The 25,123-nt window shown below is 42.1% G+C and overlaps 1 protein-coding gene across 5 annotated transcripts in view; it reads left to right on the top strand.

Annotated features, from left to right (window-relative positions):
- The window catches only part of LOC124307186 (leucine-rich repeat-containing protein 24-like), a 173,900-nt gene that overhangs the window by 67,230 nt on the left and 81,547 nt on the right, over positions 1-25,123 (top strand). For all 5 annotated transcript variants that reach the window (XM_046768628.1, XM_046768626.1, XM_046768629.1 and 2 more), the window contains one exon: positions 12,325-12,363. The gene's annotated coding sequence lies outside the window, so the exon portion shown is untranslated. The remainder of the gene's footprint in view (positions 1-12,324; positions 12,364-25,123) is intronic.

The following is a 25,123-nucleotide window of genomic DNA, read 5'->3' as shown; positions in this document are numbered from 1 at the left end:
ACGCTTCCTGCGGTGTATTGTATAAACCGAGATATATGTTGAGCTGTTAAAAAGTACCCGTTATATGTTTGAACCGTATACAAGTACAACTTGTTCCTTTTCTCCTTTTTCTTTCAATTTTTTTCTTCTCTCTTAGCGTCCTTTCAACGTATAATTGAATCCAAGCACAGTGGCCGAGCTTTAAGCGATCACAGCATCGTGTAATCAGGCGTCGCGAATTCACTCTAAACGCGTTTCGTGTCGTCAATTGACGAGTCCAAGTTGCCGCTGTCGCGTGACGCTTCGGAACGTTATCATCAATACCGTCAGCCGCCGTCGGCTTGGCGTTTATTAGCCCTAGAGTGAATGAAAATTTAACGTGAAACTTGGGCTCGAGGCGCGGGGTTCCTTGGCCTTATTCAGAGGCCGCGTCAACGACGACGACGTCTGCTGACGTTACTCTTGACGAGCAAGTTTGAACCGATTCGCGGTGACGACCCTTCGTCGTTTTCCAGGAATCCCCTTCCGCTTTGCGGGTTACAAAAACAGGCCGAGGACGCGCGCGCACGCTTCGCTTTGGGGGTAGGTGGAGGTGGAGGAAGAGCTCTTGGTGCATTTCCGGTCGAGGTGATCCTAACAAGAAGGCCTACGTGGGTACCTACGTCGGGATCCGCTCGGGCGATAGTGGGAAAGTTTTACGTATGCTAGAACAGGGTGGCTAGCACCCTCGGCAACAACTTCATCGCTGCTTGATAAATGACCCCTCCGGCAACCCAACCCCTCGCCCTTTCTCTCTCTCTCTCTCTCTCTCTGTCTCTCTGTCTCTCTCGGAGTCGAGTTCGGCCCTCCCCAAGGAAGCTTCTGGCGTATCACGGATGACGGATCGACCCGCGACCCTGCAAGCTGCTGGCCGCGGGTCTTCCGCCGGACTCTTATCGCTATCGCTATACCGATATAGCTCGGCGAACCGCCGAGCGTTCAACCTGACCCATTCGGAACCCTCCGATCCTACGGCCGGATCCAACACTGTAATCTACTATCCTGCACTTTCTTATCCTCTCGTTATCCTCTTTTCACCTAATGTCCCGCGGACAGCTCGGACGCTCCGTTCAAAGTGTCGTTATTGCAGCATCGGGGGAAAAAGGATTATTTACTTTGAATCCCGGCGTGATTTCTTCTTTCTATCTATCTATCTCTATCTATCTCTCCCTCTCTATCCTTCTCTCTTTCTTTCTTTTCGCGTTTCTTTTTCGTTCAATGACTCTTTGACAAGTTCGAGATTGAATTCGATCCAAGGAACTTGTCACATTATACGCGGTCTGTGAGAGTTTATTCTTCGAATATATTCTCAGTGGTTGAGAATACGCGGGATAAAATTGCCTGCAGCAATTGATGAGGTTGCATATATTATACAGAATGTGTATTATACACACTTGCTCAAGGGTCGTTCATCATCCCTTTCGTTTTCGTCGGTCTTGATTTTCATACCATTCAATAAAGGTATGTATTTCTGATGTAGATATATATAGGTATATACACGTGTAAGTGAGTATACACCTTCTCCTCTTCTTCATCTTCTTCTTCTTTTTCTTCTTCTTCTTCAAACATAAATTAATCACATTTTGGATATCCCCCCCCCCCAGAGACGGTGTCTTTAATTCTATATTCAGACGTCCGTATTTCTCAATCACCTCACGCGAATCCGCTGGCTGTTACACCTGCGCAGCTATAATATACCAAGTTGATTTATCTTCGTCTTGCGAAATGAATATAATATGAAGGGATTGCTGAGAAGCAGAGAGAAAAAAAAAATGGACTCAATCGCCGTGTGCAATATACAATGGTTTAGTCTTTTCTCTTCCTTAGATTTACAGTATACATGCAAGCGCGTGTAACTGTGTGTAGTAGAGATCACGAGAAGACGGTGGTTAAGGGCGAGCGAGGTGAATACGAGTCGCGGTTTTTTATTTTTTTTTTTATTTTTTTGAAACGTGACGGTGGTTTGAGAGAAGGAAAACACGAGCCTCCTGAATATTTCTCTTTAGGCACACCTATAACCCAACGTCTTTGACAAGCGCCAGGCAAACTAAAAGCCCCCCCCCCCCGCCCTTAATTGCGTTATGTACGTACTACGAAACACGTTCATTGCCATCGTGTATTTCTCATCTCTCTTTTTTTTTTTTTTTTTTTTATTCCTCCTTTTCATCTTTAGTGCCTGTTTCCATATTCCGGTAACTCTCTTAAGGTGAGTACATATATAGATACGAGGGTGGGGATGTACGAATAAAAGCATTACAAAAGCTCACGCACAGCTTCAACAACGCGAAGAAAATAAATAAATAAGTAAATGTGAATAATAAAAATAACATGGTAGTGAATAAAGGAGGAGACAATAATCTTGCAAAGAATGAGAAGTGCCCGACGGGAATTTTTCGCGTGTATGGACTCAATGTTTGCAGAAATTATACGGAAAGTATATTATAATGTAAATGTATATGCCGGGCCTATCTTCTTTCGCACAGTCTTCGAAGAGTTTTCATTTTACACGGTGGGAGTCGCTGCAGCAAGGGAAAAACCGTGTGGAAAAGTATGGTGAAATTTTGTCGAATGAAGGTGGAGAGAGAGAAAGAGGAAAAAAGAAAGAAGGAAGAGAACAAAAGAAAAAAAAAACTGACACGCGAAAACTTTGAATTTAGATTGAATAATTTTAGAATTCGTTTACTTTTTAAAGTAGTGTAATCATTTATTTCCGTTTGTTTTTTTTTTCTTTCTTCCACCTTCTTTCTCTCAGTCATCGACGTAATTATACGTTTTATTTCGAGTTTTATTCAGGTATAGACGAAATATGTGTGACGTATGCGTTTCGCGTGTGAATATGTTTGATTACCCGGGGATGTGGTACAGGTGTAAACGATTACGTGTACAGTACAGTGTATGGAAAAGTTTGGAAATTTAGAAAGTAAAAGTTTGGACGACGACCATGAATTTAGAACTGTAATTAAAACTAACAAGTATACTGAGAGGTATAAAGTGCATAATACATATAATATACAATACACGCAAATTGAGTCGGATTTTTCCACTCTCCATTATTCTCCTTATCAATATTTCACTATACGAATAACAGGAAATTGGAAAATTCGCATGCCGGTGTAATTCAAGTGTTTCTTACAATAGAATATCACGACGTGTATAGGAACTGGTGAACAGCGATAATCGAGCGAAATAATTGAGTTGAATCCGTTGAAGATCATAATTTATGGTCGAGAGTGTGGGTGGGTGGGGTGAGGGGGGGTAGAAAAGACTTGACAGCGATTTCTCTCTCTCTTTCTCTCTCTCTCTCTCTCTCTCTCTCTCTCTCTCTCTCTCTCTCTCTCTCTCTCTCTCTCTCTCTCTCTCTCTCTCTCTCTCTCTCTCCTCTCTCTCTCTCTCTCTCTCTCTCTCTCTCTCTCTCTCTCTCTCTCTCTCTCTCTCTCTCTCTCTCTCTCTCTCTCTCTCTCTCTCTCTCTCTCTCTCTCTCTCTCTCTCTTCCTCTTTCATGTAATATATTGGCTGGGAGTTTATAAACGGCAGGTTAAGGGGGTTGGTAAAAGTTTTCGGCCGATCGTCGTCGATAAGTGGACAACTTTTCGCATGTACATATATACATACCTATATACCTTTATACCCCTGTATGCGTAGATCTTATGTACCGCGGGCGTATGATACAGTATGCGGGGAAACAGCACCGTTAAGTAAAAAGCCAGGCACGAACAAGGGGAGCGAAAGATATAGCCCATGAGATTGCCGTAGGTATAAAAAAGAAGTCAAGCTCCGTCGGCCAGCCAAGGAGAAAAAAGATATATCGACGTGATTAGGCATCACGTGTGATTTGCAATACTGGATTTGCCATTTTTACGAAATAATTTTCATCCCGTCCGTCTTCGTTTTATCTTGGCGTATATAATACACACGTTGTACGTAATATCGTTTATGATCTTTGTAAATTAACTTGAACAGCTGCGAGTGAATGATTGAATAAATAAATAAATAAATAAATAAATAAATAAATAAATAAATAAATAAATGAAAATTTCGGTAATGGTGGTAGAAAAATTGTACGAAACTCCTTATCTCTATGATTTAGCCTTCGTCTTCGTTGGCTTTACACCGATCTTTTTCCGCTCCTGAAACGGACTATTGAATAATATATCGCACGTCGTCGATGTTTAACTGCACACGTGTGTGTAGAATAACGTAGAGGTTGTAAACGCGAAAATCAGACCCGCAAATCCGGTGCATGGTACGGGAAGTTGGGTCTGGTAAGATTGTGCGAGATTATCTCCTACGTAACTCTATCTTCTCTACCTACCTGCCTGCCTGCCTATCCTGCCGCCTACGTCTTGAGATGATGACAATCGCGGTCAGGGTTTAAATTAGTAGTCGGAAATTGGACGAGGCTTACTCTCCGAGCATCTCTTGCCACGTTACACAAACCCGAGGGCACGACGACAAGACAAGGAGGGTATCAGGCGCGACTAGATCGCTGTCATTCATTGCTTGTATACTCGTAGTTCTGCCAATTACCACGTATTCAGGTTGCGGCTTGATCCCGTCTTTATCTGCGAAAGAATAAATAAAACAATGGCGAGAATGATGAAAATGTCCAATAAGTACAAAGAAGTTGCGGAAGAAATTTTTTTTTTTTTTTCTTCTTCCTTCGGCGCTTGAATTGATTTGAAAAAGTCCGTCGTTCGCGCGGTATTTTTTATTATTCTTTTTTTGTCTTTCCTACTTTCTTCCGTTCCGTTCCCGAAGAGAAAATGGTGAAAATAGAGAAAACTGACAATAAGACGGATCGCATTTGGTGAAACGGAAATGGGAATTGAAACGAGTTTGCCGGCAGAGAGAAGTTTCCCACGCGAATCACGTGTATAAACTTGTTATACGAACGTTGCGAACGTATAGCCAGCGATGACGATACGCCTAAACGAGTCATGAACGAAGCGCGTTTCATCTCGTAATTAGGCAAATAGTGTGCAATTGTGATGCACTAGAGAATTCCGGTCACTGAAAACAAACGCAAGGTACGAGTTGAAACTGGAGAAAAATAACGAGTTACGATTTAAAAGACGCGAGCTATAATAGCGATCGTAATGAACTCGACGAGTGGTATGGTATGGATGACATTACGACGGCTGACGCGTAAGTGAAATTTTATACTACAAGGGGCCGCGTTAAGTTCGTTATACTCTTGCTTCTTATCTCGGTTCGGATGCAGCTTCCGTTGTGGCCGCAAATAAAGAAGCCCCGCAGGTCGGACGTAATAGGAGCGTATACCGCGACGAGCCGATAAGAACCCTCACAGATTTTTCTAGGAAAAATTCAGCTCCGGTTTCTACGTATTGTGTTGCATCTATGTACTGTATATATGTACAACCGCATGAGGAAAATACGTAACGCGCGGTTAACGAGATCCAGGGAAGTTCTTTCTTATCGTCGATCGGCTCAGGTTTCTGCTTTTCTAGTCAGGGAAAATGTCGACGAAACCGCGGCGGTGAAAAACTTGGAAGAATCGTCACCGTTATACTTTCCGTTTTACATTATTTTCTCCCTGGTTATCCGAATTTCTGTGGCGCAAGCTTCAGCTGAAAATTTCAAGAAGCGACGCGTGCGGGACGATTTTCCCCTTCGGAGACTATCGGCTTTCGTGTTTATGGCTCATTAAACGATCCCAAACACCCGATCGATCTAGTTATGTTATTCACGAGGTGGCAACCGAGACGCCAGCCAATCCACCTACTCGGCAACCTTCGACACCGGCGTTATATAGAGACAAGTATAACGATTTCCTACCCAAAACGTCGATGACGTCTCTGAGCTGTGACGAAAGACGAGACGCTTTTCTTTTATCCAATTGTCATTCGACAATTGCGAACAAACGGATAAAACATTTAGCCGATTTGAAATAAGCCTTTCATCGCTGGAACAAGAATTGCATATTTCACTTTACTCGGCGAACTCGGGACGATGACGTTTTTTTCAACGATTCTTGAATTTTTCATTCCCGATCGTGATCCCGCCATCTTCTTCCTGCTTCGCAAAGCCAAGTTCCCGCTACCTCGTTCCGGAGCTTGCTCGCAGCTTGTAGCGCGAATTACTCGGTGTATGTACGTTAACGGAAAAGTTTCAGGTCAGCCTAGGCCAAGTGCTGCTGCACTAAGCCAATGTACTTGCACAACGACTATGCGGTACAAGTTCGCCAGTTGAGGTATGTCGCTTTAAGATGCGGCGGAAGGAAAACATTGCGAATTTTGGTTCGAATTCCTTGGCCGTTCGATGGAAAAATCGGTGTTTTGAGTTCGCGGTAATGCTAAGAAAAGCAAGCCTGGGCACACGGAGAAAATAAAAAATCAGATTTTAGGCAAAATTGTGAGAAGAGAGGTCAGGTCACGTCAGGTTTATTGGTAAAATATACTTCGTAAAATGCAGAATTTACTCTAGGAAGAGTGAAAACCCATTGTGCAAAGAGTAAAGTCTGCTACATTTGTATTAAAAAAATATAGTTGACATGGATATTATTTTCTTTTTTTTTTTTTTTCTTTAAACCAAAAACCTTGACGTGTCCCTCTCTTCCTGCAGTTTTGTGTAAAATCTGTTCTTTTTCTTCTCTCCGTGTAATTTTCCGCAAATGATTCGGTTTGTCGAATTTTGAACTTTGAATAATGCGATAACATATTTAAGATACACATGCATTTTGTCCTCGAGATGATTATCAAGGTTTTTGTCAGACATTGTTTCTACCTCTCGCAGGTATTATCGTTTCTCCATACACAGATATCAACTTGATCTTCTCCGCACGTTCTCTCAGCTGCTACGTGAGCTCTAACCAAATCTCGTCGGAGGCCAACGGACGCAGGCCTTAAAGAGCAGAGGAAAAACCGTAACAAAGGGAGCCAGACATGGCAGAGAAGAAGTAAGAAGAGAATGTAAGGTGAAAAAGAATTTGAGATCGATACGACGGAGAAATCGAACGGAATAAGACGGCTCAAGGTGTTTCGGTTGTCACTGTCTGTGCTGTAAAAAGCGAAGCGTGCTACAAATCATGTAACTCGTGACGTTTATTCCTTGCCAAAACGAGACCATCGAGTTGGTACTCTGCAGTTCCATTACACGCGTACATATATTCCCGGACTATTGTTAGCTCCTGAAAATGAGCTGAAATAAAATTTATCTATTATAATAATATATATAATAAAATTGTTGGACACAAAGTGTGGAAAGAGGATTTCGGTAGAGCTGCGCAGTATTTGTTCGCGTCGAGCCGATTACTGGATGATTGAACAGGACAGTTTTTAACAATTTCCGTATCGTCGGTGCCGATGGTTTTTATACCGTTTTGCTCGGACAACGGTTTGATTCAAAGAAATTATCGACATGTTTAAAATTATATCGGGGATGTCGATACTTTTGGAAATTGACGCGAGATATCAGCCGGAATTGGCGTGCGCATCGGGTTTGTTCGCCCGCTTGGCCCATAGGCGGTATTGGAAAACCTGTCAGAACCTCGGGAACCAACCTGCAGATCAGGATTTGCCCTGTTTTTACGGAGGAACAGCGAAGAGAGATAGAGAAAGAGAAAGAGAGAGTTAATTGAGAAACAAAGTCGATTAATCCGTGCTTCGCCCGTCTCGTCCAGTCGTGCATTCCGTTTTGATTGTAATTCGCGTTAGAAAATTGAATGCCCCGTTCAATTTCCGCGACCCGTGGAAAACGGGTCGGTCGGTAATTTGGAAAATCGCGCGAGCCTGACTTTTTCGTCGCAAAGATCCAAGTAACGCGTGTCTTTATTTCTTCATTCTTTTGTATCGAGGTATATTAAACCTTCGTACATTTTAGTGAACTTTGCATTTCTATTTTTTACAAGATCAAATACAAAAGGGTCTCCTTTTCGCATGCAACCGAGTTCCTTACTTCGTGTAACATTCTGTAAAAAAGTAAATTAAAAAAAGGTCTGCTAACTTTTTGCAGATGATTGTTTTTAAATTTTTTAAATCGTATCACTTGACTAATCGCGCCGGGCCTAATAGTTCTACGCGATAGATAAACACCGGTTGTACTTTGGGAGCTACGTAAGAAATATTTTTATAAATTATCGACAATTTTTCAAACTCGAAAGTTCAAATCGAAATTTAACGAGATCTGGAGCCTTCAACTTTATCATATTCTCCTCGTACAATAAGTTGTACGGCATTGTTCGACGACGGCGTTGAATATTCTTCAAGTTGCAAAACAAGCCGTATGATTTTCGTTTGTCGGCATCACATCTATCTCGCTTTCTTATATACATATATAGATTCAGCGTAACAACAGTGCGGAAAGCGAAGAAAGAAAATTTTCCAACCGACGGAAATAATGAACCGCTTCTTTTCTCCTCCGATGTTTCTTTCTTCCTCTCGTTCGCCCACTTGGCGAGAGTTAGGCTGTGTTGTTTTCCGTTCGGCAAATTAAACCCTCTTCGCTTCGAAAAATCGTCGGAAAAGTAATTAATTTCAAACGTCGAATAATTCTTGTTGCGGTCCCGACTCCCTCCCTTGATGAAATTTGTTTCTCTCAATTTCGCTCGCAATTACCGGCAACGGTACGTTATTTTATGTATTCGTGCATGCTCTCTGCCGATACGTTTACTAGACGTTCACTTGGATAGTTGTTGAACAAACAAAGAAGAAAAAAAAAATATATGCCAACTTATAATTTCTTTACTTCGCGTTGAGTTCACTTCTCAAGCTATACACCGAACATTTTTTCCGGTTTCTTTTTTCTTTGTCTCATATACTTTCTGAAATAAGGGTTGAAAAAATATCACAAAGCAACTGTGCAAAATCATTTTACAACAATCGATGAAGCTCATGGCCTTCACGCGGCTCTATATTACTGTAATACAATAATACAGTGCACTCTCTGAATATACCTGAATACGGAGATATAAATTGATTTTACTTTAAGCGTTACGCGTAGTTTTATTATACCTATGTACGCATGCCGATTAATTGGAATCTGATCGATTACGTAAGAATTGTTTTCAACCCTCTTCGTCGATCCGCCGGTTGTTTAAAATCATTAAATTTTCACCAGCCCTCTTCTCTCACACCGTTTTTCCCTAAACTGGAGGTTAAACGGATACGCAATGTACCAGCATTGCCGTGCCGTAGCGAAGCGATGAATAAACAAAAGTGATTTATTGGCTCTGGGTCAGGTGAGAAATTTCACGGTGAAGGATGTAAAAAATCGATAAAAAAGTGCGGCAAGGAACGGGAAATGCGAATTGGTATTTATCGTCGTTCTTCCCTCAGGCGGTGAATATAATATTGTTTTTCGTTGTTCGCTGCAATGAGAGTGGAACAGGGTTCGCGATCAGGGATGATGCCGTTCAGGCTCGACTTGGAAAATCCGGCCCGGAGGTGGCGATCAAGAGGAAAGGTATTCTCTGCAGCGGAGCGGTAAAGTAGATCTGCGAAACGCTTCGCGACGTCTTATCGAGAGGAAAAATGATACTTCTCGAGACGTACGGAGAGACCGTCGTCAAATTCTGCCGCCCTGTCAATCCGTCCGTACCGATTACACGGGAAAAAGAACCGGAATATCTATACTACTATATCCGCTGACGTTGCTCGGTGATAAAAAGCCGAGGGAGTCTACGAAGTGATAGACCCTCGCTCTGCTGTGCTGTTCGCAATTTTTAAATAATTCGAACGAGCATTTTCGGCTATTTGGAATCGTTGAAACGTCGCCCGAGAGTACAATGGACATCCGCAACGTTTCCGCAAAACGCTCCGCGACGATCCGCTAAGTTCGTGAAGTACGTTAGTAGATAGGCAGTGTCGGTTGTGATTACGGATTTCGTTATCGACGCTTGGTAAAAACATTCTAGAAAAAGGTTTGCGTCTTGGCTAATTGTAGGTAAAGTGTTGGTTACGGAATCTGTAATCAGAATCGGCACTGCGTGTCTACTTACATTACATGGCCTGGAAAAGACACCGTTGATAAAATTCGTTCAACGCAGACTCGGAGATTGAAATTTGAACAGTGAAATTGCAGGAATAGAATTTTCCATATTAACTAGCACCCTTCTGCCTTCTTTCAAATACATCCTATGAATTGTTTCCATGGTTTAGTACACACCTTTATTTGCAAACACTTTACGTGCGTTCCATTACGTTTATAGACATTTCACACGTATTAATCACGCTTGTTTACCTTGATAATTTCCTAATTTATCCACCGCACGCAACCACGTTACGTACATTTATAAACGTGAATGGTAACAATAATTCATGCGGTAAAGCGTATCGAGAATATTTTTCGTACTCGTTTTTCCTTCTTTTTTTTTTTTTTTTTGTTTTTTCTTTTCTTCTTTTCAGCATCATGAAGGTAATAACGTAATCACAATGATGTGTTGTGAACATGTAGAATTGCGATACACGTGATTGTTTACGCGGTTAACATGTGAAAAGAAAATAAGGGAAGACAAATAACAAATGTGCTGATATCGGAATATGATCCGAAAGCTGTCATCCGCGAGCGAAACAAATCGAACCTAATCTTAGCTCGATTTATAGCTTCATCGTGAGTATACAGAAAGTCCGACGCGTCCGTGAGAGACTGAATAATGCATTTCAATGAAGGAGAAAACGAAATACGGAAAGCGAAAAAACATGGAAACGTATCTTCCGTCGAATTGATTCTCGATATTAATGTGAATATATTATTTTTCACGTGCATGTAGTCACAATGCATCGTTTCCCTCTACGTTTGTGATTTCAATGCATTTCTGTATTTCCTTTTTGTTGATGAAATTTAGGAAAAATGAATAACATTTTTTTCGTCGATTATAAAACTGTCCAAAAAATCTGAAAAAAACGAGAAACACGAGATTTCAAATCGCTGATCTTAACTGTCTCTGGAAACGATAGGTGTCTCGATTGTCTTTGAAGGGTGAGAAAAAGCTCATGGTTTTTCCTGGAATCAATTTGTCCTGTTTATCGAGGCTTGAGGGAATTTGAAAGCAGGGAGAAGAGAATCATCCCCCAGGATCATCGAGTGAATCCTGAAAGCGTGCGTTGATGTCACAAATCAGCGTACGTTCGTGACGTTGTATAATTAATATTAATTTTCGTCTCTCTTTCTGAGGATTTTTTTTTTTTACCTCTTCTTTTTTACTTTAGACCGCCGTCGGTTTCCTCGAACCCCAAACCTAATTTGTAGGAACGCAGCTCTTGAATGTTCGATCGTATAATGCGACCCCTGCTCTTAATCCCGGAGCCTATTTCAAGCTTCCGAAACTACCTGTATTACAAGAAATGTTATGTAATAGCTTTTCACGTACACGTGGTCAAGAATATTTATATACAGGGTGCATCGGTGTTACTTGCCCGAAGATATTATCTCTCGTGTCTGTTCAAATAGATATAGCTCAACGAAATTTACTCCATTTCTCGTCTGTCGAAAGACATTAGATATCCTTTCTCTACGATATATCTCTGTCTGTACGTGTTCCGTCAATTTTATGACTGTTACGTGTAATACATTACGTACGTATGAATTGTCTACGAATAACGTAGAAGAAAAAGAATTACAATTCCGCAGGCTATATAATATGTAGTAGTGATTTAAAGGAATAATGTTGTTGTTTGAACATTCAGGGGAGTATAAGCCACGAGAAATCATTGACAAAATTCACAAACTTTTGCTAAGAATAGAAATTTATACACGTATGTATGTGTGTGTATATTTTACTTGTGTTTAATGTTTAGATGTAGACGGAAGCAGTAAATACATTCTGAGAGAGAGAGACGGTGTGATTATTAACTATGGTATTAACACCGGGTATTATTACATCCTTGTACGAGGTGAGCGTATAACCGAGGTTTAGCGAGGTAATTGCACGGATTAACAGAGCCGCCTCTGCAATGCAACGGGTTTAAATTAGAAGAAGACTAATTGTAAAAGTTCCGCGCAGAGAGAAAGATTGCGTTAAAAAAAAAAAAAAAAAAAAACATCGAATCGAAGGCTAAAGTTAAAGAAGAGTCTTTGCAATCGGGTTTAGCATATTTTTCGGCATGATATAAATTAATTAAAATTCGAATCCCGATGCTTGTCCGTGATGGAAAGGAAAGGGAACACAAAAAATAAACAAAATAAAAATAAAAAAAAGCCGACATAAACGCAGAGTATATGTAGATTTACGACGTTGACGTAAATCAAACGGAAGGCCTAGGGAGAAAATAGAAAAGTTGGAAACAATGGTCGGCAGAAATTTGATTGTGAAAAATTGTTTGATAACGTTATTATTACTTTTTGTTACAGGTGATACGCCATTGTCCAGCTCTGCACGCGTGATACAAGGTACGTGATAATGAACAATTATTTATCGGCTGTCGGACGGCTGATACAGGTGTACAACTTCTTATATATATACATTCCTGTGTACAATACAACCCTGCATCAAGATTTCTCTATTTTTCTCTCCATCCCTTATCGCTAATGCTCACAATTAGCTAGTGCTGCCCGAAAATACCGTGGTCGTAAATTTTGGGCGTAGGGTAGACATAAACTTAAACTCTCGAGCTTTGTTTTTTACCCCGAGTTTTCCTTCACCCTTCCTTCACTCCGTCGTCTACTTTCCGATTGTTGTTGCCTAAAAAGTTTTCGACCGTCAAATATACGCGGCAAGTTTCCGTTATGCCCGACCGCTTAATTGTTACGGAAACATACTAATTATGTGAGCGCGTGGTCGTAACAATGACTAAAAGTCTACCTACCGAGTCTCGACCAAGGATCGAATTTCATGTCGGCCTGTGGAATTGCTGCGCTTGTGTTTGTTTGTGGGAAGGTACGCGCGTAATAGCCGCCTTATGCTTGCTTACGTTCGGCTGTTTTATGGGCACCGAATGCTCGGCACGAAATCCAGCGCTGCATTGCTACTCCCGTCTACCTAACTACTTTAATTTCGTGAAGGGGAGAAGAAACGAAGGGATTGCTCCGGTTTAACACGTTCAATTGAAACGATTGGTTTCAATCGTACCTTGTACGCAACGATTTCGTGCAGGCATGCCTCGGAATTTATTATGACAACGTTTACTCTCCGAGCAAAGTGTCACAGGTCTGTCACGCTCGATTGTTTAAGTCGTAATTGTTACGTCTGTATCGGTGAAACTATGCAATACAAATGTCGCAGTGAAAATAATTGAGTGATTTTCTACATTTGGTCATTTGATTTTCTCGATCGTTGTTTTTAAACTACCGATTGATTGACTTTGAAGATATGATTTTTCGAGTCAAGAGTGGATGGTGGAAAAACAAGGGTAATTTTCAAGATACAATCCGCATCGTATCGGATCGTCACTTTTGGAGATAGGAAAACGGGGCTTCTGGTTTTATGTTATACACACAATCTCCTTCTTCTTTCTTCTTCCTTCTAGCGTATTAGGTTCAGACGGTGGATGTGGGTGCGAGCGTTGGTGTTACATAGCTCTGGAAATCTCCGCGCCTTTCGTGAATGACAAATAGGGAGGATTATAAAAAAAAAAAAAATGAAACGACAAATATACACGAAATATCTTCCTCGGTCCGCAAACACTAACAACGTACACCACCACCACCACCATCACCCTCGACGTCACAATTTACGCGCTCAGTTCTCTCCGATCCGACTGGTGTGCACGGGGTGTCCCATTTCCAAAACAGGATCCGCAAATATCCCGGAAACGGCGTGAGGGAAAAGAAAAGTGCGAAGAAGACTCGTGACACATACTCTCGAAAATAAAAATTATAGTAAAAATATCACGTGATTGATTGGCCGGTGTCCAGTGCCGATTTTCATGACGATCATCTTCACCTCGAGGGATTGCTCTTCTTGGACTTTTACATCGCTCGCTTCGGGTCGTTCAGAATTATAAAAAACGGGGAGAAGTTTGGTGAACACCGTAGACGACAGATGAAACAAAATCGTGCTCTTCGTTGCCTTGGACCTCAAGGGTGTGAAGATACCGGATGATTTTGTTTAAAACGAGACACCGGGTAGACAAAACTTTTCGTATAGACGTGTATGCGTTTACGCCTGAGAAATCACACCGAGTCGCGCCCAGACTTCACCCCAATATACATAAATAAATTCTCTTTGTATATGCTGGGGCGTGTGGTGTTGGTGTTATATACATATATACGTATGTGTGCGTATATATTATGTATATACGTATATTTACGCCGTGTAGCTTCGGCTCAGCTTTTCCAAGATGGCCTCGTCATTTTGTCAGCCAAACATACGAGCTAGGATGGTATTATTATATATATAGTATATACCGGGCGTATGCCGAACGAGCCGAGGAGAAAACGGTTCTAGTCGATGACGGGGATGGGAAATTCAACGTCGTTCCCGAAGAAACGTGTTCGACGATATCACCGCGGTAGGAGAGAAGATGGAGGAAAGGGTGTAGATCTTGAGAAATAATTAGAGTCACGTAGATATCTTGGCTCTGCGCTAACAGCCCCGAGAATTAATACCCCTTTTTGAAATTGGTATCTTCGCATTCTTGGCGGTGGGGGTGTGGGGGTGTGAAAGGGGAAACCGTGTCCGGGTGTAGGGATATTCGCGAGGAAACGTTCTTGTTTTCTTGCACCCGTACCTCTCGCTCCCTCTCCTTCATTTTCGACATTGTATATAGATACGTATATACATATAAGTATTACATATGTACTTACGTTACGCTTCCAGATGAATATAAAGTAATTAATTTCCGGTTAGGCGATGAAAATATCTTCCGTTATTCTTATGCTTTCCAATTTCTCTGCACAATTTTTCACGGAAACATTGTTATTCTTTTCGCGGCAACAACTCCGCGTAGCAGATAGCGATATGCCGATTGTTATAATTATTGAAAATATGACGGTGAATAACTTGCGATGCGTGATATCGAGGAATTGGAATTTTCAGTGGAATTTTATTGCGCTCATTCTTTGTTGTGGGTTTAATGCATATAGTACACGTACATCGTCTCACTGGGTTTATTAGCGCGAGTACGAAACTTTTATTGAGTTGTCGTCGTAAAGCGATATATTCTCAACCAGAGTGAAATACGCTAAAAATTTTCTCAATATTGACCGAGAAGTTCCAAGTTGTTGGAAATATTAAAAATTCTTCCACAGTTAGTTATCGTACGAAATACGAAGCTTACTCCGATCGGATGGAATGGAAAAATTGTAAATTGTGCCATTTAAGGAAAAATAAAAAAAAGAAAAAGAAAAATTACACATCGATGCGAGAATGGTTTATTTTTTATTTGCAAAATATCAATTCGCGGTATCGATTTACGACTCTTGAGTAATAATCCAAGATGCAAATATATAATCCGGTTAGCAACTCGACGCGTTATCGGGTTGCAATGTCGTCGGTGTACCGAATGGTTTTTCCTTTCCATCACTAATTAGACCCCGTCCCGGTACGGTATTAATTCCTCTCACGTTACCTTGATAATATCGCAACAATTGCAAACTGCAGGTATATTATACCGGGTAGCAAATACGGGTAAATTATATGTATATTTTTTCCACTCCGTTTCGTACGGTTTGCGTTGCGCGCGTCTGGATATTAGAGGGAAAATGAAACAAAAACATTAACGTAACAGAAAATAAAAAATAAAAAAATGCGGCAATGTTTAATTATTCACGATTACCTAATTATAACTACGGGGAAAATACTAGCGCGACTTGCAGCGAGGAACGTCGCTGCACACCTTATATATAGGTAAACGTATGTGTAAAAAAAAAACAAATTGTAAGTTATATATTCATTTCACATTTTTACACATCTTTTTGTCAATTCTTATAGTCTAACACAGGGGATGATATACGTGATATTTACACTCCTAAATCCGTATAAAATAACATAACGTAGGCGTTTAATCGGGCCACTGAGTGGTTTCTGCTGTTTTCGCATATTCATCTCAGACACACGACGTCTTTAACTTGGCAAACAACGCCTAAGGTGGAGGCAGGCAGTGAGGCAGACAGGGGAAAGTTTTGCAGCTTGGTATCTCTTATTCAGGGGTGACGGGGCACGTTTCGCGAGGTTTTTGCCCGTAAATCCGGCAAAACGATGGCGAGGAAAAGGGGTAAAACACCGGTTGCAGTCGGGGGTTGGGAACTTCCTGCGGATCGCACTTTCATTCATCCCCGCGCGATTTCAAACAAGCGGAGAACTCGGCGACACGCGAAACGGGCTAATCTCCACCGGCGATAGTCAGATTCAATCCTGTATACGTGCCTGGAATTATTATTCCATATCTAAATACCCCGGCAGGTATGGACAATGGTATCACCTGTACTTTTCTCACGGCCCTTTCCTCCCTCCGTGCCCTTCCGCCATCATCGAATAGGACTACGTATACACATGAACAATTCATAGGTATTTTGGTATAACTGTAATGCATTGACGTGTGAGTAGCTCGTCCAAATATCGCGGGGGTGAAGAGTTGAGCTTTTCGCTTAGATTGGGGTAATTTCGCTTTGCCGGTTACGCTTTGGGGGGGGGGAGAGCTGGGTGGAAAAAAATAATAATAATAAAAAAAAGGAGAAAATAACAGCGAGGGAAGGTTTCCGAGGCGCGTGGAATTTTGTCGAGTCATTTCTGTAACAAGCAAGTATAAAGATACAACGTGTAACTAGCCACGTTCCTATCTCAAGCGTTTATACACATACATACCTTGTAGTCAGTCGCTCACTCTCATCTCCCGCTGGCGCCGTCGACGAAACCTCCGAGAAATGTTAAATATTTTAACGGTATATACATACTCGTTGTAATTTCAAATATAAACTCTCGGAATTCGTTGCTATAAGTATTGACCGCGAAGTACGCGTTTCGAATATCTTGAAAATGGTGCAGATTGCTCGAAAATTTCTTGACGTGCACGGATGTGAGTTTGACGATTGACATTCATGAAACGCCAATTAGTCTCAGATTCACGGTGTAGACATCTTCACACTTGGCAGTTTAACCCGGATCCTTTCGTCGACGTATATAATTTGAATCGATATTTCGGAGAATCTCAGAGTTTAATCAAACTCGTTGAGTTTCGAAAAATTACGATAATCAGCACGAGGTGAATCTGTACCTTGATAATGTTTCAAGGTATCGTCATATTTTCTCGAATCGTCCAAATGTCTGTGAAATTTTGGTGAGGAGAATGGGAGGAGGGGGGGGGGGGGAGGGGGGGGGTGGGTCTGACATCAAAAGTACGAATGGATATCCTTTTCCACCCAGCAGCAAAAACTAATCCCTGCTTGTATCCTCGGTTTTGAACTTATTGTGAACGTTGCAACCTCGAGAAACTTGGTTGATCGACGTTGCAAAGCGCCTCGCAATAAGCGCTGTCAACTTCGTCGCGCGTTCATAGAGAAGTGTGTACGTATATATATACATATGTACATTTGGTAACTCGGCGAATATCCTAACGAAGAGATTTTCCCGTCGTTGGTAAATATTTGCGCTTTTGGACTTGGGTCGAAGTTGCGGTTTCCCGGCTCGTTCACCGCCGAAAACTTTACGACAACGTTTTTTCACCGGGTTTCTTTTCTAGACGGATAATCCATCCGACCGAAAGCTCTCTGTACTTACGGGTATAAGGTATACGTACCTATACTTATAGCCGGCCCTTTTTCCCTCGCGATGAAACGTTGCAGAGCTTTTTTTTTTGCCCGCCTTTTCTTCGGCTCGCTAAACCAACGCTCACCAATACCTGCAACACCGACCGGCTGACTACGAATCGCGGATTACGCAGGACTTACGAGCTTGCGAAATTAAAACGCCGAACCGGAACCCGTTCGCCCTCGGGAACCACGACCTCGGGTATTATACCAGGTACAAACTACGTCCCGTTTTCAATTCGCTAACGCGAGTTGCCTGAATTATTATTCCGCTATTGTATTAGATAATTACACGCCTGTGAAAAATTGAAGTGTAGAAAGGAAATAAAAAAATCAAAAAAAAAAAATTAAGGAAAAAACGCGGGCTGAGTTTGAAATTCTGTATAGGAAAAGATAATTATTGATGAGTCGACTGCAATTATTGTCTTAAAAAAAAAAAGAAAGAAATAGCTGTCATTTTCACGAACGAACAACTTGGACGGTTTTTACCATGTTATATGACGATTTGTTAATGGACTTTATACCGTGAATTGCGTTTGTTATTTCCGGCTCATGGCTACTTTGTGCCGAAATAATGATGAACTCAAGCATTCCAGTAGCATGTCGCGTCGGAAGTTATTTGACGTAAACGCGGTTTGGAACAGATAACGCGTACTTGTTAGGAAAAGAGCCGATTACCATTTCTGTTGTCCGATCGAACTTGCAACCGGTCAAACACCGACAGATCTGCTTCTTGTTTATGTCAAACACACCAAATACGGATATCGTTTGACGAAATGTTAGCGACAGGAGTAGTACAGCTGAAATGCTGCATCGACTCATCAAAAGAGCATATATGCGCAAATAATGCGACACCAGACGAATCGTACTTTCGAACATTAGACATAACGCTTAAGCAAACAAGTTGATATGTACTAATATTGAGCAATGTTAGTTCTTCCCTTACCTTATTTTCGAATTGTCGTATAAAGTGCAGAAAAGAGAAGACAAAAAAAAAAAAGATTTTCGATATGCACGAAGATATCGATCCGTGCAACCGTGCACTTGCTTCCCCATAATTATAACTCTCGAGTTGGTGCAAAGTTCCGCTACTCCTCGGTACAGGTTGGTAATTCAGAAACCTCGTATTTCAATCTAATTATTATTCTTCATTGAAGAAAAAAGAAGCATAGAAAGAAAGTACGGGGGTAGAAAAATAGTAGGAAATAAAGGATAAGAACACACAAACAAGTCGTGGCATCTAATTAGAGTTCTTGTTTAACTTGATACGGGGCACGTCGTTCGTCCAGCTCCTCCTTCGCACGTAAGCCTAAAAAAAACCTACGAAAAGTACAAAAGTACCTCCTCCGATCCTCCTCGTTACCATTGTCGTTGTTGTCATTATCGTAATTAGGGCTATTATTATTTCCCTTCTTTCCCGTGATCGGGACACCGGCACAAAGCTCTGCCTCTGAACAATACGGTTTAGGTATACGTATAACGAAAGAAACCCGCGCGTGAGTTATCCTCAATTTGTTTCCTTGGACGGATTCATCAATCATCTTTCTTATGATTTGCGTTTTCATAATTTATCATACGAGATTGGTACCATATCAGACAGACGGTGGTTAGGAACAATCTCACTTTTCCTCCCGGGATACAAACGATGTATATCGTTTATTTTCGAAATTTGCGAATTTGACAGGTATACGTATAATAGGTAGATAATTTTTCAATTCATAGAAAGCTTATTTGTCAACGTAATCTATAAATTGTTGGAATTATTCACCGGGGGTGAATGAAAAAAAAAAAAAAAAAAAAGGGAGAAAAAATGAAATATCCATCGAACTTTTCGCGGTGCACATTTTCAGACGACGACGACGAACGTAATTCCTGAAGTTTGTCAATTTTCCACATTCCTTTTCCACCGCTCTGACAGGTGTAGACGAGGAAAGTTTCGAACAAGTGCGGAAACTCGGGGAAACTGCAGCGTTCGCCATAACGTACCTACCTGCAGCGACGAGGTCGCGGATACGCAGGAAGGGATGAAGAGGGAGTAACGCCGCGGCTGAAAACCGGTGCTTCAAATCTATTCAGGATTGATTTTAGCGGACATCCAGCGACAGTTTGGTATGCGACCAATTAGTCCGGAATTTCGACGGTGCGGAATGATGTCTGACGTTGATTTGGCGGCGTGGGGGAGGAGGGATTAATGAACCGTCGGAGCAACGAGGTCGGCGACGACGGCGTCAGACATCGACGTGACTATAATTATGCCACTAGGGACGAGGTGGAGAAGGAGAAGGAGAAAGAGAGATGAGATGATTCGCCCCTTTTCTCCTCTCTCCCCCCCTCCCCCACCGTCTCTATCTGTACTACATGCTGTTTCCCGCCGATCTCTCTATCTCTCTCTCTCTTTGCCCGAGGAACGGCGCCGGAGGTCGAAGAGCAGGACATAAAACCGCAGCAGTATCAGGAAACTGCGAAGCTTTCTGAAAGGTATATTGCAGTATCGTGAGTGGTATGGACCCCCTGTACCTCGGAGGCGAGTGCCCGGTGAACGTTAATAATCTATCCATCGGAGATCACGATGCAGACATATTTCACCTCCTCTAATACCATTGGAAAATGCTGCGTCACAGAAGTCGATAAATTTATAGGATAACCGTCGTTCTGTACAACGCTGCGAGGATAACACACCCAAGGCAACGAACGCGGCAATAATGGGCAAACCAACGATCCGATTGAAAGAGCAGTTCGGGGGTAATTCGCGTTAATCATCCGAAGCTGTAAGTAAAATTAGCCTGTTTGTTTTTTTTTTTTCTTTTTTCTTATACTTCTTCTTCTTCTCGTCTTTTTGTCCTCGCGGAGGATGAAAAAACGCGGCGGGATGACGGTAAAAATTTCTCTCGATTTCTATCCCTCGTATATTATAAGAGCCGGGGTCAAGGGGCATGAATATGCATGTAACCTGGAATGAAAAAGTGGGTCCCGATGATTGCTGGCATTACATGCCGGCTAGAGCTGGCTGCCCTGCCTGGGTGAAACGAATTTCGACGTCATTTGTCCGTCGCTCGATGGTCCGGAGGACGTATGAGGTATTTGTTAGACGCTGAGACTCTCCGACCTTGAGGAGGGTAGCTAGCCGGACATTTCGGATCACTTTTCTTCCTCCGCAGACAAATGCTCTCCCTGGGCTTGAAAGGGACGCTTCTGTCCGCGGACGACTGACGTATACCTACACGTGTGCTTGGATTTATTTTCAGTTTTCGGGGTGGGGGGTTTGCAGTCTACTGGTCTTATTCGGCTCTTTCCACATCCACGTTCGTGATCTTGAGAGAGCGAGCGGACGATCTCGTGCGGAACTCTTGATCGTTTGATACCGAAGTTCGCGAGAATGAAGAATGATGACGAATCTCTATCCATTCGTAGTGATAAAAAACGAGAGAGTGTGAGAGAAAGAGAGAGATAGATAGATAGATAGGTAGAAAAGGAGGGCTAAACTTGGACACGGGTTTTCCTCCCTCGATCTTAGTCGGATTTTTCCTCCCCTACCTCGGCACGAGCCACGCCCTCATTTTCCCATTACCCTGCGGCGAATGAAAGATCGGAAAGTCAGGCGAGGCGAGGCGAGGTATCGAACTCTTGGGGTGAGTATTTGAGTATCAGCCTGGTTGCGGCAGCCGGTTATACACACGCCGGAGGAAGGAAGGAAGGAAGGAAGGAAGGAAGTGGAGGCTTGGAAATATATGTGCCAGGACGATTCTTCATGCTCACCCTGTGGGAATCAATCGTCGATAGACGACCTAATCCCTTTTCAATTACGCGGGAAAGAGCGAGAGGGAGGAAGGATAAAAAAAATATACACACATATATATATATATATATATACAGTTGGATATAAATCCATTCCGCCAAGGGGATATCTAACTTCCGGTTTGATTATCGACGGACGTCGTTCGTCCTCCATACCTCTGAAGGGTGATCCGTGGGTAATACGTGAAACCGTTTAATCGTGGATTGGTCGTACGAAGCCAGCCGGTATCCAACCCACTATTTTTCCATTTTTTGCCTCTTTTCAAACCTCTCTCCATTCGACCGCACGGCGAAAAAGTAGCTATATTTCTGCCAACGGGGCGCGAGGTTAACGGTTAAAAGTTTGCGTGAGCGAACAACCACTCCGACGACTACGACGATCAGACTCGAGGACAGGGAACCCTTGTGCCATCCTACCGCAGAACCGTGGAAAGTGCCTTGACCGTAAAAAATAAATAAAATTCAAAATTAGGAAGATACCCGCTCGAATGGAACGAAGGAGGAAGACGAGGAGTAAGGAATAAGTTAGGAGGAGGTTGGTTCGTTTTCCGTGCCCCGGAACACCAACCTCCGAACATCTCTAATATACTCGACGCTGACCTAACTCCTCGAGAGCACGCGAACTGATTTAATAAATAAATTATATTTTGCAATGTAGGCCTCAGCCGATTTTACAACTATTCAATGACATTCGTTATCGTCGTTTTACCCCCAAATCGGCTTGATCGACGTTGATGTTAGGCAATTTGTGAGAAGTGGTAATTAGCGTTGAAAAAATTTAACTTTCAACACCTCACGCAGCTTTATCAATTAATTATTTATTCAAATTTATAAATCAACATCCGGGTGACTAATTTTCCTGTTCTTCGATCAAAAGATACGTACGTACGTACCTTTTATATACAAGGTGTAGGTATATACGTATATGTATACAGTTTAATATTGGTTTTTTCCTCTCTATATATTTACATTTTTTACGAAATATCGTTCATTGTTTAGTTGAGTTATTTCAAAGTCACCCGTTTATTAATTTTGTCGGTTGATGGGCGGGTGCGGTGACCGTGGCTAAATCTCTCTTCCAGATGGTTTATCATAAATTGCTTACTGCATAAGCAACGTTTATCCCAGTAGACGTTTATATATTGCAGCACAGCGCCATCGCCGGCAGCAACGGGGGTAAAGAAGCCACGTTTGTCATTTAAATTAACGCCGAAGTAGAAATTATTTACGGAATATCCCGTTCCCCGGGAATTCTCAAATGCGCGCAATGTCAAAGCTTACGACACGTAAGCGTCGTCGCGGCCTCATGTTTTTCGGAGCGTTTCAGGTCTAATCGCCTTTTAAATCCTTACCGCTGATTACACGCGTGGCACACACGTACAACACTTCCCCATTCCCCCTTGCAAACGTGCAGAGCTTTAATTTGCCATGAAGCGGTCGAGACACTCAGCGGTAAATTCTTTTTAATAATGTAACAAGACCAAAAAAACGAAAAAAAAAAAAAACAACCACGTACTCCCCTTGGTATTTTTTTAATGGGGTGGTGGTTCTCTTTTTTCAAGGCTGAGCGTTTGAAAAATTTATACCGAAAATGCTCGGAACAATTTTCCGCTTGCAAAAATGGAGCGTTTTCATTTTTATCAAATCTTATTGTACTCCATTGGTACGCTGTGCAGCAACCCTATGCGACTACCGTTCATACATCCGTATTTACTTTACGTTTCACATGCATCTACCTATGTCCGTGTATAACGGAGCCGGGGTTAACTTTAACTTTGTCGTGCAGTTTCGTTATAGTTTCGTTTGAAAACAAAGCGACCCGGGTGTTTTCAGACTCTTGCCAACTTCGCAGGAGGTTTTGGCTCTGGCCGAGATCATGGACCGGGAATTTTCGACTCTGCATTTATATACTTTTTCTTGAATTATATACGCTCGTCGCTTACTCGTACTCTTTGAACTTTCCGCGTGTATCGTGTATAGTACAATACGTTTTGATGCACTTGGCATTTTACGCATCTTTCGAGCAATCACCGAAATATTTACTCACTGCGAGTACCGATAATATTAAACTTGCGAGTTTTGTCCTTGTGTATAGTGATTTTTTTTCCCTACTCTCATGAATAACGCAAGGATTAAAATCTAATCGTATGACAGAAATCCAGAGGGGAAACGCCGACAGAAGCAGCAACGCGTTGTAGAAGAATTTAATATTCATTGATGAAAATCTGAAAGAATTTATTCTCATATTCGGAGTAGGAACAATTTTGACAGCTGAACAAACAAATTCGTTCGCACAAAGGGGACAAAGACGATAAGTGGTAAGAAAAGAAAAAAAAGAAAAAAAATAACGAAAGAAAAAGGTAAGGAAAAGAAGAGAAAACAAAACGGAAGTAACTCGCTCCGATGTATGCACTGGGTTATATAAAAATGTTTGTACAGATTTTTGTCTCGCATTTCACGTTCAATTTCCCGTCTCTTGATCCCTCCCTCATATACATCTTATACATGTATAATATACGCACTGCGGGACAACAAACCGTGTAAATTTTTACATTCCTGCGAATATCTCGCGCACACGTGTAAACACACACACGCGTACACATTACACACAGGTGAGATAGAAGGGCGAGTTTTGAGCCGGAAAAAGTGAGTCCCCTCTTCCGCTTACTGGTGCCCATTTCGGTGAGAAAAAAAAAGAGTTTCACGTGCCGGTCGGAACTTGCGGATTTCTCTGTTGATCTAAAAGACAACGCTGATACCGGAACCCAGTTTCCGGTCGCTGATAGACGAGAAAAATCTCCGCCATCGGTGCACGGACCACTCCGTGATACTGGTGTAAGTATTTTTATACGGCTCGGCTTGAGGGGCGAGAGAGAAAGAGATAAAAAGAGAGAGGAGAGATGAGAGGGAGAAGAAGAGGAAGAGGAAGAGGAAGAGGAAGAGGAAGAGGAAGAGGAAGAGGATACACAGATCGAAGACAAGACACGCTTCTCGTCGAGCCTTCATCACTGCCAATTTGACAATTCGACGTCAGCATTTTTCCTGCGGTGTGTCAGGTAACCTGTGTAAACTTGACGTATCAAATGTTACAATGTCATAATTGTTAGATCGAAATTTTGTTGGCATCGAGGTTATAGTTCTATAGTGCCCCACGAGTATCGCCGATAGTTGTGCAGAAATTATCCTAACACAGCTTTACGATTTATTCATGACATTGTAACACGTTTGGCGGTTGGTTCGTGTGGTGGATATGCACTCTTAGCGAGACCTTGTTCAACCCTCTTTGTTGAGCGTGTAACAAGATGTTCGACCTTCTTGAAACTTTCACCTCGTGTTTACCTAGTCGCAACGCTCCCCAAGAATCGAGCAATTTATTCAACGATCCCAATCTACCCTAACTACCCGTTCTTCGCTCGCGATAACAAATGCGTAGAAATAATGCAAGTATACAATCTACGCTTTCAGTCAGCGGAGAATAGAAGGTGCGAAAGAAAAATGTTGCCACTCGCGGTGTTTCCAGTTTCTTATTTGATCCGTCGCCGCTGAAACTAGAGGTCAAGCAAAGTCGTCAGGAAATGGTCGAAGCAAAAGCGTTGACGCAGATACCTTAGTTCATAAATTATCGCGGAAATACCCGCTGGAAACCGGGCAGGTTATAGACCAGGACTCG

This window comes from Neodiprion virginianus, chromosome 6, assembly GCF_021901495.1.
Source record: "Neodiprion virginianus isolate iyNeoVirg1 chromosome 6, iyNeoVirg1.1, whole genome shotgun sequence".
Taxonomy (NCBI): Eukaryota; Metazoa; Arthropoda; class Insecta; order Hymenoptera; family Diprionidae; genus Neodiprion; species Neodiprion virginianus.
The sequence above is the reverse complement of the archived record's forward strand: the minus strand, read 5'-3'. Positions and strand labels throughout refer to the sequence as shown.